The 17,228-nt window shown below is 40.6% G+C and overlaps 1 protein-coding gene across 7 annotated transcripts in view; it reads left to right on the forward strand.

Moving 5' to 3' along the window:
- GAB3 (GRB2 associated binding protein 3) overlaps positions 1–17,228 on the forward strand; it is a 117,339-nt gene that overhangs the window by 68,384 nt on the left and 31,727 nt on the right. The gene's annotated exons all lie outside the window — the stretch shown is intronic.

A 17,228-nucleotide genomic window follows, 5' to 3' on the forward strand; every position in this document is an offset into this window, starting at 1 on the left:
TGTGGCCTATGGCCAAATCCAACCAACAGCCTGTTTTTTAACAGTCCACAGCCCACCAAACTAAGAAAAGTTTTTCCACTTTGAAAAGGTTTGTAAAAAAAAAAAAAACCTATCTCACCCTGTCCAGAAAGTTTCCTGACCCCTGTTATACTTACTTCCTTAGAGATGATTTGCATGTTTTTCTAAAATCTTTTAATGGATTGGTGGCATATTAAATTTCTTCCTTTCTTCTTTATGTAACATACATTTAATGCTACAGATTTTCTATAAACACTGTCTTAGCCACATCCTTTAAGTTTTCGATATTGTATTTTTATTATCATTCAGTTCAGAATATTTTCTGATTTTCATTGTGGTGTTTTCTTTGACCCATGCATTATTTAAAAAAGCATTTCTTAATTTCTGAACCTGAGAATTTCCTATTAATTTTTTTTGTCTTAGTTTATTCTATATGATATTAATATAGCTGTGCCTATATTAAATACTAAATACTAACAATAAATACTAGCCAGCATTCTTTTGGTTAGTATTTTCATGGTACATATCTTCTCATCTTTTGACTTTCACCTTTTCTATACTCATATTTTAGGTACAGTTCTTATAAAAATCATATAGCCATATTTTCTTGTGGTTATTTTAATTTTTTAGTCTATTCTGATAGTCTTTCTTTTCACTGGAAAGGTTAATCCATGTACAGTAATTAGACTCTTTTACCAATTATTTTGTGATTTCTATTTGTCCTGTTTATGCAAATTTTCTTATTTATAATCTCATTCCTTGCTTTCTTCCGAATTGAGTTCACTTTCTTATTTCAGTTTTAACCTCTGGTAATTTGGAAGTTAAACATTCCATTTCCATTTCTTTAGTGTTTACCATCTACATTTTACCATGCATTTTCAACTTAATATCCAAGATTATTCAGTATCATTACTCTTTCATATCATACAAAGACCTTAGAATGATTTTGATCTAATAACCTCTCAACTTAATATGCTAATACCATATAGTATTTTACTTCAATCTTGATTTTTAAAATCCTATCAGGTAAACAATATTGGTATTATTTTGTACAATTTTTTCTAGTTTCACTCACACTATTTTTCTATTTTATCATTGCTTCTAGCATCTCTTAATTTCCTTCTGGGATTATTTTAGTTCTTTTTGTGGCTTATTCTTTAAGATTTCCTTTAATAAAGGTCTGTTGTTGGTAAATTCTGTCAGATTCCATTTGTCTAAAGGTGACTTTTTAAAACATTTTCTTGAAAGATAACTTACTGGATATAGAATCCTAGTCTGATGGTTATTTTTGCTCAGCTCTTTGAAGATCTCATTCTACTTGTTTTAATTGTTATTGTTAGTCTCTTTAGGAATGTCTCTTACAAAGGAATTCTTTTTCCTCTTGTTTCTAAGAATCTTATCTTTGTTATTCTTTAATTTCTGTAAAATGTGTTCATGTATAAATTTCTTGTCTTGTGAATCATTGGGCTTCCCGAATTCGAAGACCAATGTCCTTCAACATTTCTGGAAAAATCTAAGCCATTATGTCTTCAAACATTGCCTCTTCTCCATTATCCGTATTTTTCCTCTGGGGCCCCAGTTTTATGTATTTTAGACTTTGCATTCTATTTTGCGTGTTAGATTCTCTTAGACAGTTTTCATCTTTGTCCTGAATTCTAGTAATATCAGTTTTTGAAATATCTCTTCATCTGGGCCTAATGTACTAACATAACTCATATTTTGAGTTTAAGCTTCATTTAATTTTGAAAGTATATTTTTATTTCAAAGTCATGTTTATAAAAAGGTATACAGTATTCACTTCGGCAGCGCACAGGCTTAGATCAGCATGGGCCCTGCACGATGACATGCAAACTCGTGAAGCATTTCATGTTTTTTCTTTTGTAATGTTTATGAGTAGGGAAACTCATGGATATTCAAGAAAACGTGGCTACATAGTCTTCTGCTTTTTAATGCAAATAGCATTCTTACACTATACTGTTCGCTTTTGCTCTTAAGCATTACTACAAATACTATATAGCTTTTGATCCAGCAATTTCACCTCTAGGTTTAATGTTGCTATTAATGCTTGATATGCAATTTTGAACACGGGCTGTGTAGTATTTGAAATTTTGGTAGATGGTGTAAATTGGTTCAACTCCTGTAAATTTTGGCTTTGCAAGTGCTTAACACATTTCAAAAATGACATTTACATGGTTGGTGATTGAAAAATTCTATGTGAAGAGATTGGTATTAGCCTAAATGTTGATCAGTAGTAGAGAAATGGTTAAATAAATCATCCCCTATCCACCCACCCAATGGGATGGTTCATACCTATAAAAAAGAATCAGATGGTTCTCTATGTATATTAGCCGATAGTATATCAGTGTCAAATTCGTTGAATTTGATAAAAGCACTGTGGTTATATGATGGAATGTCCTTACTCTACAGATGTACACGCTGAAAGATTTTGGAGTGAAGGGTTCTGATGGCTGCAACTTACTCTCCATGGTTCAGAAAAAATACACATACAAATGCACACAGATGAAAACATTTATAGCAGCTTTTACATTGTGAGAAACACACTCACTGGTCCATATTCAATAAATGGACACGGAGACAAAGAGAACAGCGGAGCAAGGCTTTAATGACAGTCTTGCAAAATCGGGGGTCTGGTGGGCAGGCACACCTGGGGTGTTTGGTGCCAATAATTTATCTCCTAGTATGCGAGTCCATCCCCTGGTTCCTCATTGGCTGACTACTACAGGGTTCACATTCTTTCCCAGACCTCGCCTAAGCCAGTTATATCTTTTTTACATTTGTCTTTATTTTATTAGGTTTAAAAAACTCAAACAGGTATTGCCAGGCCCTTATCAATTCCCCCACCCCCACTCTCAGCCCCAGCAGCTTCCACCACGTGGCCCTTTGTTAATACCTTACTGTTAAAATGTTTAAACATCCTAGTGGGAATAAATCACATTTAGGTTTTATACTCTTTCCTAACAGTTCCCCCCTCTTTTTATTTAAGAATTTCTGATTTTATTCCCAGTAATGTTTTTTAATTTACGCTTGGTCCTTTCTCAAATTTCTCTAATCTTGTTTATGGCTGCCTCTATAAGCTTTTGAGTCAAGGCTCTCACACAAGGAATGATACAGCATCTACAGCAGTTAAAACTCTCGCAGCTATAACAAGGGATGTTAAAACAGAGGCAACCATATCTTTCTATTTTTTTAAAACTATATATTTTTTTAAACTATCTTTCCAGCCAGTCTATGAAAGGGTCACTGGTGCCAGTTTCCAGCTAATTCATTAGCTAAAGTGGTGCCTTGTAATGATCTACAACTTCTATGAAAAAAATTTTTTTCATTGGGTGTGGAGAGAAATGCCAGGGTAAATGGAAGGGCCAATTGGACTAAAGCCCAAGTCCCAGTCCAGGTGGGTGGCAACAAGTAGCGCAGGTTCTCCTTTCTACAATACCACCAAACAGCCGTCTCGGGGGATGCGTAATTTTGAGAAGTTGCTCTCTTTAGAGACATTTAGGACGTGGGTACAAGTCGGTAGTTCCCCGCAGGGGTTCTGAAACCTTCCCCTTGCCTGAGAGGCACGAGGAGTGATTCATCTTCCCTATAGAAAAAGAGGGGATTGCCCTCGGGTCTGACTTCTTTAGGGCATGAAAGAGTAAAGACAAGCCCTTGCAAGTCTCATTTCCCCAAGCGTCCTTGTCCTGGTGCAGGGCCAACATGCAGTTCATCTCAGTGGGGTCTGTGTCCCAGCAGGGGAATGGGACCACCTGTGCCTGTGGTCATCCAGCAGCACATGCGTAACAATCGCTTTTATTCAAAGCGAGTACTGAAAATTTAACCCACTCTACCCAGGCATTGGTGTCTCCATAATCTGTATTTCAAGAGTCTGTTTTAGATATTTTATCTCTGTTACAGTAACTCGTCTAGGGTCATTTTTGGGAAGCTCTGGCTCAATATTTCCCTCAGGATTGGGGGTGGCCACTGTGGGTGAAGTCTTGCCTTTGATTAAATAAAGACCAAACTTTCCTACAGGATCTACTCCAATGACATCTGCACCGAGTGTGTCTTGAGGTTTATGTATAGTTAACAAAAGGGGTTTACACTGTCTATCCTGGCAATTGTCAGGAAGAATTCCTTTAGCTAAGTGGAGTTTTCTTTTTAAAGACTTTTCTGCTGCATGAGGGGCCGTCCACCCTTGAAACTGGGTAGTCCACCAAACACTGCTCCACCTTGGACATGGGGGCCTACTTGCCTTTTTTATTCTATTAAGATTTGTCCATTCAGGACAGAGATACTTATTATCTCCAGAAAGCTGTCTTTGGTCATTTAGGTCACCACAAGAGAGAACCTGACAAGCATCAAACCTAATGGCTTGGGGCTTGATGTTTTAGTAATATTACCAGTTTGACAGGATAACCAGGAGTTCCTTCCCATCTTAGGGCTCTCTGCGACTTGCCTGTGAAATACAGAGTTAGAAGGATAAAAGTTAACATTTTTAGGTTCTTTTTAGTTTCAGCCTTAAGGGTTAGTTCGCCACCTGGGACACCTGCCAATTGTTTTGTCCCCAGATCCCCCAGTCAGTTTCTTTACTCCGGTGCAATGAGTCCAGCCCTTTCCTGCCGTCCTCACTGCCCATCTCCGCAGTCAGGAGCACTTGGGCGGGGCCTTCCCAGCTGGGCTGGAGTCGGTCTTCTTTCCAGGATTTCACTAACACCAGGTCTCTAGGCTGGAAGCAGTGAGCGAAGAACTCAAGCGGGGGAGTCTGGGTGCGGAGTCCTTTCAGCTTGAGAGAAGATAAGTTGGAAGACATGGCCAGCACATATTCCATCTTTTTCAAGTAAACTTGCTTCATATTTTAAAATTTGAGCACCTATTAGCCAGTGCCCAGCCCAGTGATTAAGTGAGCATGACCCGAACCTGGTGAGGAGTACTGACCGTGAGGGTTCCTCCCAGTTAATTTCCTGCTCTCTTCCACCAGTAAGGCCATGGCTGCGATGGCCTGAATGCATTCAGTCCATCCTCAAGAGACAGGGTCCAATAATTCAGACATAAAGGCCACTGGTTGTTTCTTTCCTCCCCAGGCTTGGGTCAAAACCCTACAGAGAACCTTGTTCAACACTAACAAACTAGTGAAATGGCTTCTCTAAAGATGGGAGTGCCAGGGCTGGGGTGGTGACTAAGGATTGCTTTCAATTCCTCTAGAATTTCCAGCTCCCTGGGTCCATTGGAGAGGGTCTGGCTCTCCCTCTAACAATTTGAAATACAAGCTTCTAGCCTCTCTCCTAACACTTTTTGAGCTTCTCTCAGTAATTCTTCTCTAGGTTTTTCATTCCATCTATCTAAATTCTATAATTTCTTAGATATATCTGGCCAATTTTTGGTTAGAAAATTGACTTTTAAAAGATCCTGTCCTACCTGAGCTTCTGGGCCAAGCCCTGAATACTTTCTCATCTGGTCCCTGAGTCTCTATGAAAATGCAGTTGGGGTTTCTTCCTTTTCCCATTGGACATCAAGCACCTTAGAAACACTTTGAGATCTTGGAGCTGATTCCCTAATTCCCTTTATAATTAGCCCTCGAAGATCCTGCATTTTTAAATCTATCCCCTAGATTATTATTATCCCATCTAGGATCTACACTTGGGAACTTTTGTTCTGCTGACTGGACACCCCGGCCCGGTGGGGTGTCTTTGTTCCCAAATGGCCACAGCAGCTCCCCTGATCCCCCCCCTCACCACCAGGGAATGGGATATTCACGATGGACATCAGTTCAACCTAAGTTATATATTAGGTCCCAGGAATTGATTTAGTGGGTCCACTTGGCCAAGGGGATCTTCTAGCAATGCTTACAACTTCTCACCTCAGTACCCGTGAGGGGAGCATTAACAAATTTCCCCTTGTCCTAGTGGGACCTCTCTCAATGGAAATGTCTTGGGATTCCTGGTGGACTCCCCAGATGGCAAGGGGAAACTCTAAGTCCTTCTTACATTAAGTCCGGGGAGAGGAAATCTTGGGGCAAAATACCTCTAAAAACTGAAATCAGTCAAAGGGAGAAATAAAGTTTAAAATCTATTTATTGCTCACAAGCTGCGGTCTGGGGCCGTTTCTCTCTTTCAGGCTCCAGCATCAGCCAAAAACCGGCCCTCCCCCTCCCCCTCCCCCCTCAGGTACAGGTAAGCCCTCTGTTGCCCAGGTAACTACCCATTGATACGGAGGTGACTTCTCTCCACCCCTGAGGAAAGATGCAAATGCACTAAAGCCATACTTCTTTCCACCTCTGAACGCCTGTTGATATGAGATATGAGTGGGGTGGAAAGAGAAAAAGGCCAGGAAAGTCTGCTAAAAAGAGCCAGAGTTAATTAATTAAAGCTCAAAAAGACAGGAGCAATTTGACCTGGAATGTTTGAATATTCCTCAGATAAAGGTGAGGGTCCCTCAGCATTGCCTGTCTTTATTATGTTAATCATACAGGCCCAGCCTCTTCTCTTTTTTTTTTTTTAACTTTACTTATATGCTATTTTTTTTTCTTTCTGAATTCAAATAGTCTGCAACCCAGGCAATCAATTCAGCATGCAGGCGCAGCCGTAAACAACATAGCAAAAGGCAGGAAGGATTCCACCCCGAAGACTGCAATTTAATACCCAGGAGGTCAAGAAGCAAGACCCTCAATTTACTCATTAGCAAACAGACAATAACTCTGACTTCCTTGGAAGAAGGGCAGCCAGTCCTGATAAGCTCCCAAACCAGGAAGCTGCCATCCTGGGAGGGGACTAAAAGCAGTAAATTTCTTGGGTTTAGCTAATTTTGCAGAATTACCCAGAGGACTGATAAGAAACATAATGTCTCATCAAAGATACCTGAGACCACCTAACAAGTCTACACTTCTGGGTGCCGGCCACACTCCTAAAGAATCCTTGAAGAGGGAACCCCCAACCCCTGGGGCGCTCCTCTCTCCGAGGCCACCAGCACCCTCAAAGCGCACAACCTTTTAACTTAAAACTTTCTCTCTCCAACCTCCCAGGGCGCCCCTCCCTCCTGAGGCGGCCTCACTTTCTCTCTCCCCAGTAACTCCAAACAAAACTCACCCCGCGTCACCGCCATGTCCCCGCCTCTCAACTCTCCACTGCGGCTGCGGCGGGGAAAGGGACCGAGGAAAACACACAGCGCTCTCCCAATACCAGGGCTTGTCCTGGGATGTCTCTTGTATTTCCTCCTCCCTAACTTTCCCTTCCCTGGTGTTGAGGGGAAATAGGGGAAGCGCCCTTGGTAACCAACAAATTCCTCAGGTGAACTGGAGGCTTTATTACTATCAACAAATAACTCAAACCTGGCAAAGCCAGTTTTCATCTGATCTAACTTTAATCCAGACAAAACAGCGAAATTTGGTCATCTTCTGTTTGTCCTTAACCCGGTACAGGAGGCGTCCCCCCAGTACCGCAACCTTCACCCCAGCAGGCTATCTGGGGGGAATTCCAAGGGAGCTCATCTGGTTCCCTTTCTCTGCTTCCCTAGGCCTAGAATTTGTATTTCCCATCCTTCAAGAGGTCCCTGTGTCTGAGATCCCTGTGTACTCAACCCCCCATAATGGAAGTTTCTTGCACACACCCCGAGATTACATGTCTCAGCCACACACACTCGACCTCTGAAAAATGCCCAACCACCAAGGCAGTACTTATAGCCCAGTTTTCCCACCTTGGCTTGTCATGAGGTCGCCTGGTTGCCGTGGTGCCTGCGTTTTCTCCCCTGCGTCGGTCACCCTGTCTCCACACAAGTCTCGGGTCTCCCCTCGGCTTCCGTGTGAAGGTGAGACGCCCAGACACAGCGGGCCCCCAAAACCGGGTGGGACGTGTCCTCCCACTCCGCCTGGGCCCCCACCTCGCACAGGCAAGAGGATCCGGGACGAGCCCCCAAATTGTGAGAAACACACTCACTGGTCCAAATTCAGTGAGTGGACACGGAGACAAAGAGAACAGCGGAGCGAGGCTTTAATGACGGTCCTGCAAGATCGGGGGTCTGGTGGGCAGGCACACCTGGGGAGTTTGGCGCCAATAATTTATCTCCTAGCATGCGAGTCCATCCCCTGGTTCCTCATTGGCTGGGTACTACAGGGTTCACATTCTTCCCCGGACGTCACCTAAGCCAGTTATATCTTTCCTTTACATTTGTCTTAATTTTATTGGTAGGTTTAAAAAAACTCAAACAGGTATCTCCAGGCCCTTATCAATTCCCCCACCCCCACTCTCAGCCCAAGCAGCTTCCACCACGTGGCCCTTTGTTAATACCTTACTGTTAAAATGTTTAAACATCCTGGTGGGAATAAATCACATTTAGGTTTTATACTCTTTCCTAATGAGTCCACATGTTAATCATTTTTAGTGCTCTTTATTTCTTCCTGTGGTTTTGAGTTACAATCTGTTGTCATCACTTTGCTGTGATATAGCTCTATTCTCCACTCCTCTATTATCAAATATATTATATGTTTATGTTTTATAGTCCCCAAAATACAGTTTTATAATTATTGTTTTATGCAGTGGTCTTTTAAAGCAGTTAAAAGAAGAAATGCTTCTATTGTCTTTTATGTTTACGTACGTGATTCTCTTAACCAGTACCCATTATTTTTTGGTAAGGATTTACATTACCATCTGGAATCATTTCCTATCAGCTTGTATGAGACTTCTATTAGAATTTTTTGTAAGGAAGGTCTGCTAGCAATAAATTCGTTCAATCTTTGTTTATCTGGGAGTGTTTTTATTTCACCTTCATTTTTGAAATATAGTTTTGCAGGATGTCAGATTCTTTTTTGACAGATTTTTCACATTGAGCGTTTTGAATATATAATTCTGCTACATTTCTGATGAATAGTCTGCTATTAAATCTTATTGCAGTTCTCTTGTCCATGAAGAACTGGTTTTCTCTTACTGCACTTGAGAGTTCTTCTTTGCCTTTGATGTGTTTGACTATGATGTGTCAGCAATTTGACTATGATGTGTTTCTGTATCAATGTGTTTGTCTTTATCTTACTTGGAGTTCATCGAGCTTCTTAGATACATAGATGATTAATGTTACTGATCAAATTTGGGAAGCGTTGAACCATTATTTCCTCACAAAAATTTTATGCCCCCTTTTTTTTGAGCCCTTGTGGATAGGACTCATTCTTAGTGCTTTCCTTTAGCCTGGTCCCACCTTCATGCTATCATAAATTCCTTAAACTATGACATTAATGCAGCATTTTCTCTGTATTTGTGTTGTTTGGTGCTTTCAGTAGGCATCTGGTAATGGAAAGGGAGTTAGGGGTCTTTGTTGTTTGTTCACATATGCAAACTGCACACTCTGTTAACACCCATAATGATTTCTAGGACTTGGTGATCACTGTCTGTGTCCAGGCACTATTCTCAGTCCTTTACATGCTAACAAGTAGTAAAGTGTAGGGAATTAAAAATAGTATGATTTCAGAGCAACTTTTAATCAGTACTTCTGCAGCCTTCAAGACAAGCAAGCATATTTATCTATGTCTATACATGTAGATAGATAGTCCTCAGTTTGTGATGGTTTCACATGATTTTTTAAATTAAGGTATCATTGATACACAATCTTGTGCTCAGGTTTCACATGAGCATTTTGTGGTTACTACATTCCCCCCTATTATCAACTCCCCACCCCCCTCCATTACAGTCACTGTCCGTCAGTGTACTAAGATGCTATAGAGTCACTACTTGTCTTCTCTGTGCTATACTACCTTCCTCATGCCCTCCCTACATTATGTGTGCTAATCATAATGCCCCTTTTTCCCCCTTCTCCCTCCCTTCCCACCCATCCTCCCCAGTCCCTTTCCCTTTGGTAACTGTTAGTCCATTCTTGGGTTCTGTGAGTCTGCTGCTGTTCTGTTCCTTCAGTTTTTTCTTTGTTCTTATACTCCACAGATGAGTGAAATTATTTGATACTTGTCTTTCTCCACCTGGCTTATTTCACTGAGCATAATACCCTCTAGCTCCATCCATGTGGTAGGATTTGTTTCTTTTTTATGGCTGAATAGTATTCCATCGTGTATATGTACCACCTCTTCTTTATCCATCTACTGATAGATACTTAGGTTGCTTCCATATCTTGGTTATTGTAAATAGTGCAACAATAAACATAGAGGTACTTATGTGTTTTTGAATCAGTGATCTTGTTTTCTTCAGGTAAATTCCTAGGAGTGGAATTCCTGGGTCAAATGATATTTCTATTTTTAGGTTTTTGACGAACCTCCATACTGCTTTCCACAATGGTTGAACTAATTTACATTCCCACCAGCAGTGTAGGAGGGTTCCCCTCTCTCCACAACCTCGCCAACATTTGTTGTTGTTTGTATTTTGGATGTTGGCCCTCCTTACTGGTGTGAGGTGATATCTCATTGTGGTTTTAATTTGCATTTGTCTGATGATTAGGGATGTGGAGCATCTTTTCGTGTGCCTGTTGGCCATCTGAATTTCTTCTTTGGAGAAGTGTCTGTTCAGCTCCTCTGTCCATTTCTTAATTGGATTATTTGCTTTTTGTTGATGTGCATGAGTTCTTTATATATTTTGGTTATCAACCCCTTATCAGATATGTTCTTTATGAATATATTCTCCCATACTGTAGGATGTCTTTTTGTTCTATTCATGGTGTCCTTTGCAGTACAGAAGCTTTTTAGTTTGATATAGTCCCACTTGTTCATTTTTGCTTTTGTTTCCCTTGCCCGGGGAGATATGTTCATGAAGAAGTTGCTCATGTTTATGTCCAAGAGAGTTTTGCCTACGTTTTTTTCTAAGAGTTTTATGGTTTCATGACTTACATTCAGGTCTTTGATCCATTTCGAGTTTACTTTTGTGTATGGGGTTAGACAATAATCCAGTTTCATTCTCTTGCATGTAGCTGTCCAGTTTTGCCAACTCCAGCTGAAGAGGCTGTCATTTCCACATTGTTTGTACATGGCTCCTTTATAGTATATCAATTGACCATATGTGCTTGGGTTAATATCTGGACTCTCTATTCTGTTTTACTGGTCTGTGGGTCAGTTCTTGTGCCAGTACCAAATTGTCTGGATTACTATGGCTTTGTAGTAGAGCTTGAAGTTGAGGAGCATAATTCCCCCCACTTTATTCTTCCTTCTCAGGATTGCTTTGGCTATTCGGGGTCTTTTCTGGTTCCATATGAATTTTAGAACTATTTTCGCTAGTTCGTTGAAGAATGCTTTTGGTATTTTGATAGGAATTGCATTGAATCTGTAGATTGCTTTAGGCAAGATGGCCATTTTGACAATATTAATTCTTCCTATTCATGAGCATGGGATGTGTTTCCATTTATTGCTATCTTCTTTAATTTCTCTCATGAGTGTCTTATAGTTTTCAGAGCATAGGTCTTTCACTTCCTTGGTTAGGTTTATTCCTAGGTATTTTATTCTTTTTGATGCAACTGTGAATGGAATTGTTTTCCTGATTTCTCTCTCTGCTAGTTCATTGTTAGTGTGCAGGAAATGAACAGATTTCTGTGTATTAATTTTGTATCCTGCAACTTTGCTGAATTCAGATATTAGATATAGTAGTTTTTGAGTGGATTCCTTAGGGTTTTTTATATACAATATCATGTCATCTGCAAACAGGGACAGTTTGACTTCTTCCTTTCCAATCTGTATGCCTTTTATTCCTTTGTGTTGTCTGATTGCTGTGGCTAGGACCTCCAGAACTATGGTAAATAAAAGTGGGGAGAGTGGGCATCCTTGTCTTATTCCCGATCTTAAAGGAAAGGCTTTCAGCTTCTCGCTGTTAAGTATAGTGTTGGCTGTGGGTTTGTCATATATGGCCTTTATTATGTTGAGGTACTTGCCCTCTATACCCATTTTGTTGAGAGTTTTTAATCATGAATGGATGTTGAGTTTTGTGAAATGCTTTCTCAGCATCTATGGAGATGACCGTGTTATTTTTGTCCATCTTTTGTTGATATAATAATGGATGATGTTGGTGGATTTTCGAATGTTACCATCCTTGCACCCCTGGGATGAATGTATTTGATCATGATATATGATCCTCTTGATGTATTTTTGAATTTGATTTGCTAATATTTTGTTGAGTGTTTTTGCATGTGTGTTCATCAGGGATATTGGTCTGTAGTTTTCTCTTTTTGTGGTATCTTTGCCTGGTTTTGGTCTTAAGGTGATGTTGAACTCATAGAATGAGTTTGGAAGTATTCTCTCCTCTTCTATTTTTTGGAAAACTTTAAGGAGAATGGGTATTAGGTCTTCACTAAATGTTTGATAAAATTCAGCGGTGAAGCCATCTGGTCCATCGGTTTTGTTCTTAGGTAGGTTTTTAATTACCAGTTCAATTTCATTGCTAGTAATTGGTCTGTTCAGATTTTCTGTTTCTTTCTGGGTCAGCCTTGGAAGGTTGTATTTTTTTTAGAAAGTTGTCCATTTCTTCTAGGTTATCCAATTTGTTACCATGTAATTTTTCATAGTATTCTCTAATAATTCTTTGTATTTCTGTGGTGTCTGTAGTGGTTTTTCCTTTCTCATTTCTGATTCTGTTTATGTGAGTAGACTCTTTTTTTTTCTTGATAAGTCTGGCTAGGAGGTTATCTATTTTGTTTATTTTCTGAAGAACCAGCTCCTGCTTTCATTGATTCTTTCTATTGTTTTATTCTTCTCGATTTTATTTATTTCTGCTCTAGTCTTTATTATATCCCTCCTTCTACTGACTTCGGACCTCATTTGTTCGTCTTTTTCTAGTTTTGTTAATTGTGAGTTTAGACTGCTTATATGGGTTTGTTCTTATTTCCTGAGGTAGGCCTGTATTGCAATATACTTTCCTCTTAGCACGGTTTTCACTGTGTCCCACAGATTTTGCTGTGTTGAGTTATTGTGGTCATTTGTCTCCATATATTGCTTGATCTCTGTTTTTGTTTGGTCAGTGGTCGGTCCATTGGTTATTTAGGAGCATGTTGTGAAGCCTCCATGTGGTTATGAGATTTTTCATTTTCTTTGCATAATTTATTTCTAGTTTCATACCTTTGTGCTCTGAGAAACTGGTTGGTACCATTTCAATCTTTTTGAATTTACTGAGGCTCTTTTTGTGGGCTAGTACATGATCTGTTCTTGAAAATGTTCCATGTGCACTTGAGAAGAATGTGCATTTTGCTGCTTTTGGGTGTAGAGTTCTGTAGATGTCTGTTAGGTCCATCTGTTGTAATGTGTTGTTCAGTGTCTCTGTGTCCTTACTTATTTTCTGTCTGGTTGATCTGTCCTTCAGAGTAAGTGGAGTGTTGAAGCCTAGAATGAATGCAATGCATTCTGTGTCCCCTTTTAATTCAGTTAGTATTTGTTTCACATATGTAGGTGCTCCTGTGTTGAGTGCGTAGATATTTATAATGGTTATATCTTCTTGTTGGATTGACCCCTTTATCATTATGTAATGTCCTTCTTTGTCTCTTGTGACTTTCTTTGTTTTGAAATCTGTTTTGTCTGATAGAAGTACCACAACTCCTGCTTTTTTCTCTCTGTTAGTTGCATGAAATATCTTTTTCTATCCCTTCACTTTTAGTGTATGTATGTCTTTGGGTTTAAAGTGAGTCTCTTCTAGACAGCATATAGATGGGTCTTGTTTTTTTATCCATTCAGTGACTCTGTGTCTTTTGATTGGTGCATTCAGTCCATTTACATTTAGGATGATTATTGATAGGTATGTACTTATTGCCATTGCAGGCTTTAGGTTCATGGTTACCAAAGGTTCAAGGGTAACTTCCTTACTATCTAAGAGTCTAACTTAACTCACTTAATATGCTATTACAAACACAACCTAAAGGTTCCTTTTTTTCCCCTCCTTTTTCTTCCTCCTCCATTATTTATGTACTAGGTATCATATTCTGTACTCTTTGTCTATCCCTTGATTGACTTTGGGGGTAGTTCATTTAATTTTGCATTAGCTTAGTATTTAATTGTTCTACTTTCTTTACTATGGTTTTATTACCTCTGATGACAGCTATTCAACCTTAGGAACACTTCCATCTATAGCAGTCCCTCCAAAATACACTGTAGAGACAGTTTGTGGGCAGTAAATTCTCTCAGCTTTGGCTTATCTGGAAGTTGTTTAATCCCTCTTTCATATTTAAATGATAATCTTGTATTCTTGGTTCGAGACCCTTCTGTTTCATTGCATTAAATACATCATGCCACTCCCTGCTGGCCTGTAAGGTTTCTGCTGAGAAGTCTGATGTTAACCTGATGGGCTTTCCTTTGTATGTGGTCTTATTTCTCTCTCTGGCTGCTTTTAATAGTCTGTCCTTATCCTTGATCTTTGCCATTTTAATTACTATGTGTCTTGGTGTTATCTTCTTTGGATCCCTTGTGTTGGGAGATCTGTGGATCTCCATGGCCTGAGAGACTATCTCCTTTCCCAGATTGGGGTAGTTTTCAGCAATTACCTCCTCAAAGACACTTTCTGTCCCTTTTTCTGTCTCTTCTTCTGGTACCCTTATAATGCAAATATTGTTCCGTTTGAATTGATCACACATTTCTCTCAATATTCTTTCATTGTTAGAGATTCTTTTTTCTCTCTGTGCCTCAGCTTCTTTGCATTCCTCTTCTCTAGTTTCTATTTCATTTATCGTCTCCTCCACCACATCTAATCTGCTTTTAATACCCTCCATTGTGCTCTTCAATGACTGGATCTCTGACTGGAATTCATTCCTGAGTTCTTGAATGTCTTTCCATACCTCCATGACCATGTTAATGATTTTTATTTTGAAATCCCTTTCAGGAAGATTCTTGAGGTCGATTTCATTGGAATCTTTCTCAGGTGTTGTATTCATAATTTTACTCTGGACCAGGTTCCTTTGGCATTTCATATTTGTATATGGTACCCTCTTGTGCCCAGAAGCTCCACTCTCTGGAGTTGCTCAGCCCCTGAAGCAATGTCGGGGGTTGCAGGGGATCGGTATTGGTGCCTGGGGGAGGAAAGAGTTGTTTCCTGTTTCCCGGCTGCTATTCCTGTCTCCACTGCCTGAACCAGTGGGCCGAGCACACAGGTATAAGCCTCTATGCTTTACATTTGTAGTTGCTGTGGACAGATCTTCCCTCTGGCTGGCCTAATGCCAGGGTAGGGTTTGCTGGTTTGCAAGCCAGGTGGGGCTGGCCACGGAAAGGCTCAGTAGGCTGTGTATCACAGAGGGGGTCCCTGGAGCTGTGTAGCCAGCCAGGGAGCTGGAGCAGCTGGAAATCGTGAAAGCTCCCAACCTGCTGGGCAGTGTGCACCCGGACAATTTTGTCTACCTGTCCTTTCTCCTGAGCAGTAAGCTCTGTGCAATCCTTGCCTGTTCAGCAGCCCTCTTGCTAAGTGCTTCCTTGTTAGGACGTCTCTCAGACTTCCTGCCTTTCTTTTGTCCCAGAGCAGCCAGATATGGATCCCTGCTTTCCACAAGTGGCCAGAATTCCAGTCTTCCCAGGAACTCTGCCTGTATTAACTTTCCAACCCGGTAGTCATGCGAGTCTCATGAAAGCACCATGAAATGTAGGTTTGTGCTCCCAGAGCAGATCTCCGGAGTTAGGTATTCAGCAGTCCTAAGCCTTCCACTCCCTCCCTGCTCCGTTTCTCTTTCTCCCGCCAGTGAGCTGGGGTGGGGGAAGGGCTTGGGTCCTGCCGGGCCACAGCTTTGGTACATTGCCCTGTTCCGTGAGGTCTGCTCTTTTCTCCAGGTGTATGCAGTCTGGTGCAGTCCTCCTTCCTGGTGCTCTTTCAGGATTAGTTGTATTAATTATATTTCCATGTTATATGCAGTTTTAGGAGGAAGCCTCTCTCTAAGCTCTCACACTGCCATCTTTAATCCTCTCATTGCCAGTGTTCTTTTCTAAGAGTTTTATGGTTTCATGCCTTACATTCAGGTCTTTGATCCATTTTGAGTTTACTTTTGTGTATGGGGTTGGACAATAATCCAGTTTCATTCTCTTACATGTAGCTGTCCAGTTTTGCCAACACCAGCTGTTGAAGAGGCTGTCATTTCCCCACTGTATATCTACGACTCCTTTTTCATATATTAATTGACCATATGTGCTTGGGTTTATATCTGGGCTCTCTAGTCTGTTCCGTTGGTCTATGGGTCTGTTCAATATGGGTCCAGTACCAAATTGTCTTGATTACTGTGGCTTTGTAGTAGAGCTTGAAGGTGGGGAGCGTGATCCCCCCTGCTTTATTTGTTCAATACAGTACATGAGATATCAGCAGTCTATTTTCAGAGAGGCTTTGTGTTAGATGATTTCCCCCAACTGCAGGCTCATGTTAAGTGTTCTGAGCATGTTTAAGGCAGGCAAGGTATGGTCAGATGTTCAGGAAGTTAGGTGCCTTAAATGTATTTTTGAGTTAGGATATGTTCAATTATAATGTTCATCAGGACATATCTGATAAAGTAAGTTGGGGAAGACCTTTGTATAATACATACTGATAATTTCATTCATCTGTATCACATCTTTCTGAGCTTGGAGTTACTCTCTTCCCTTAAGATGATGTTGACTCTCTTTCTCAGTGGCAATCAGACTTTTCACATCTCTAAGTTCTTGGGGGACACTTTGTTCTGGTCTGCATTGTTGGCCATTTTCTCCCTCCTTGGGCTTTTATGGCACCAGGCCCCTCCACCCTGACTTTCCTGATTACTCTGCGGTTGCTCTTTCTGAATGAGCCAGTTCTCATCTTCCTGCTCTTTGAGTATTGGGATTCTCTAGGGTTTTGTTCTTAAACATCTGTTCACACTTGCAACCAGGATAATATCATCTACTATTGTGGTTTTGACTGCCATCTGTAAGCTGGTAATTACCCAGAATTATATGTCATTTGTCTAGGCCTGTATTTCTTGCTGCCCTCTGGACATCTCTTCTTTCAATTCATCAATTATTTAAAAATTTTCTGTCACACTACTTGTCATATCCACCTGACACGTTTCTAACCATTTATTAATCCAGTGTTCCTCTCTCTCCATGCCTATACCTGAAGCGTCATACAGAAAATTCTTCAAAATCTGCTCGGATTTCTATCTGTTGGGGAATGTATTCTGATGCCCAACTAGACTTAATAAGAAGCCTTGCATATAGAAAGTGTTACACTTCCCTACCTCTCCAGAGCTGAGCACAGGGCCTGAGATGTATAGGGACTTGGACCCTAGCTTCAGTTGATGTTGTCCTGCATTTCTCACCAGCTTGGCTTGTTTCTTGC

The sequence above is a fragment of the Manis javanica genome, chromosome X (genome assembly GCF_040802235.1).
Source record: "Manis javanica isolate MJ-LG chromosome X, MJ_LKY, whole genome shotgun sequence".
Classification (NCBI taxonomy): Eukaryota; Metazoa; Chordata; class Mammalia; order Pholidota; family Manidae; genus Manis; species Manis javanica.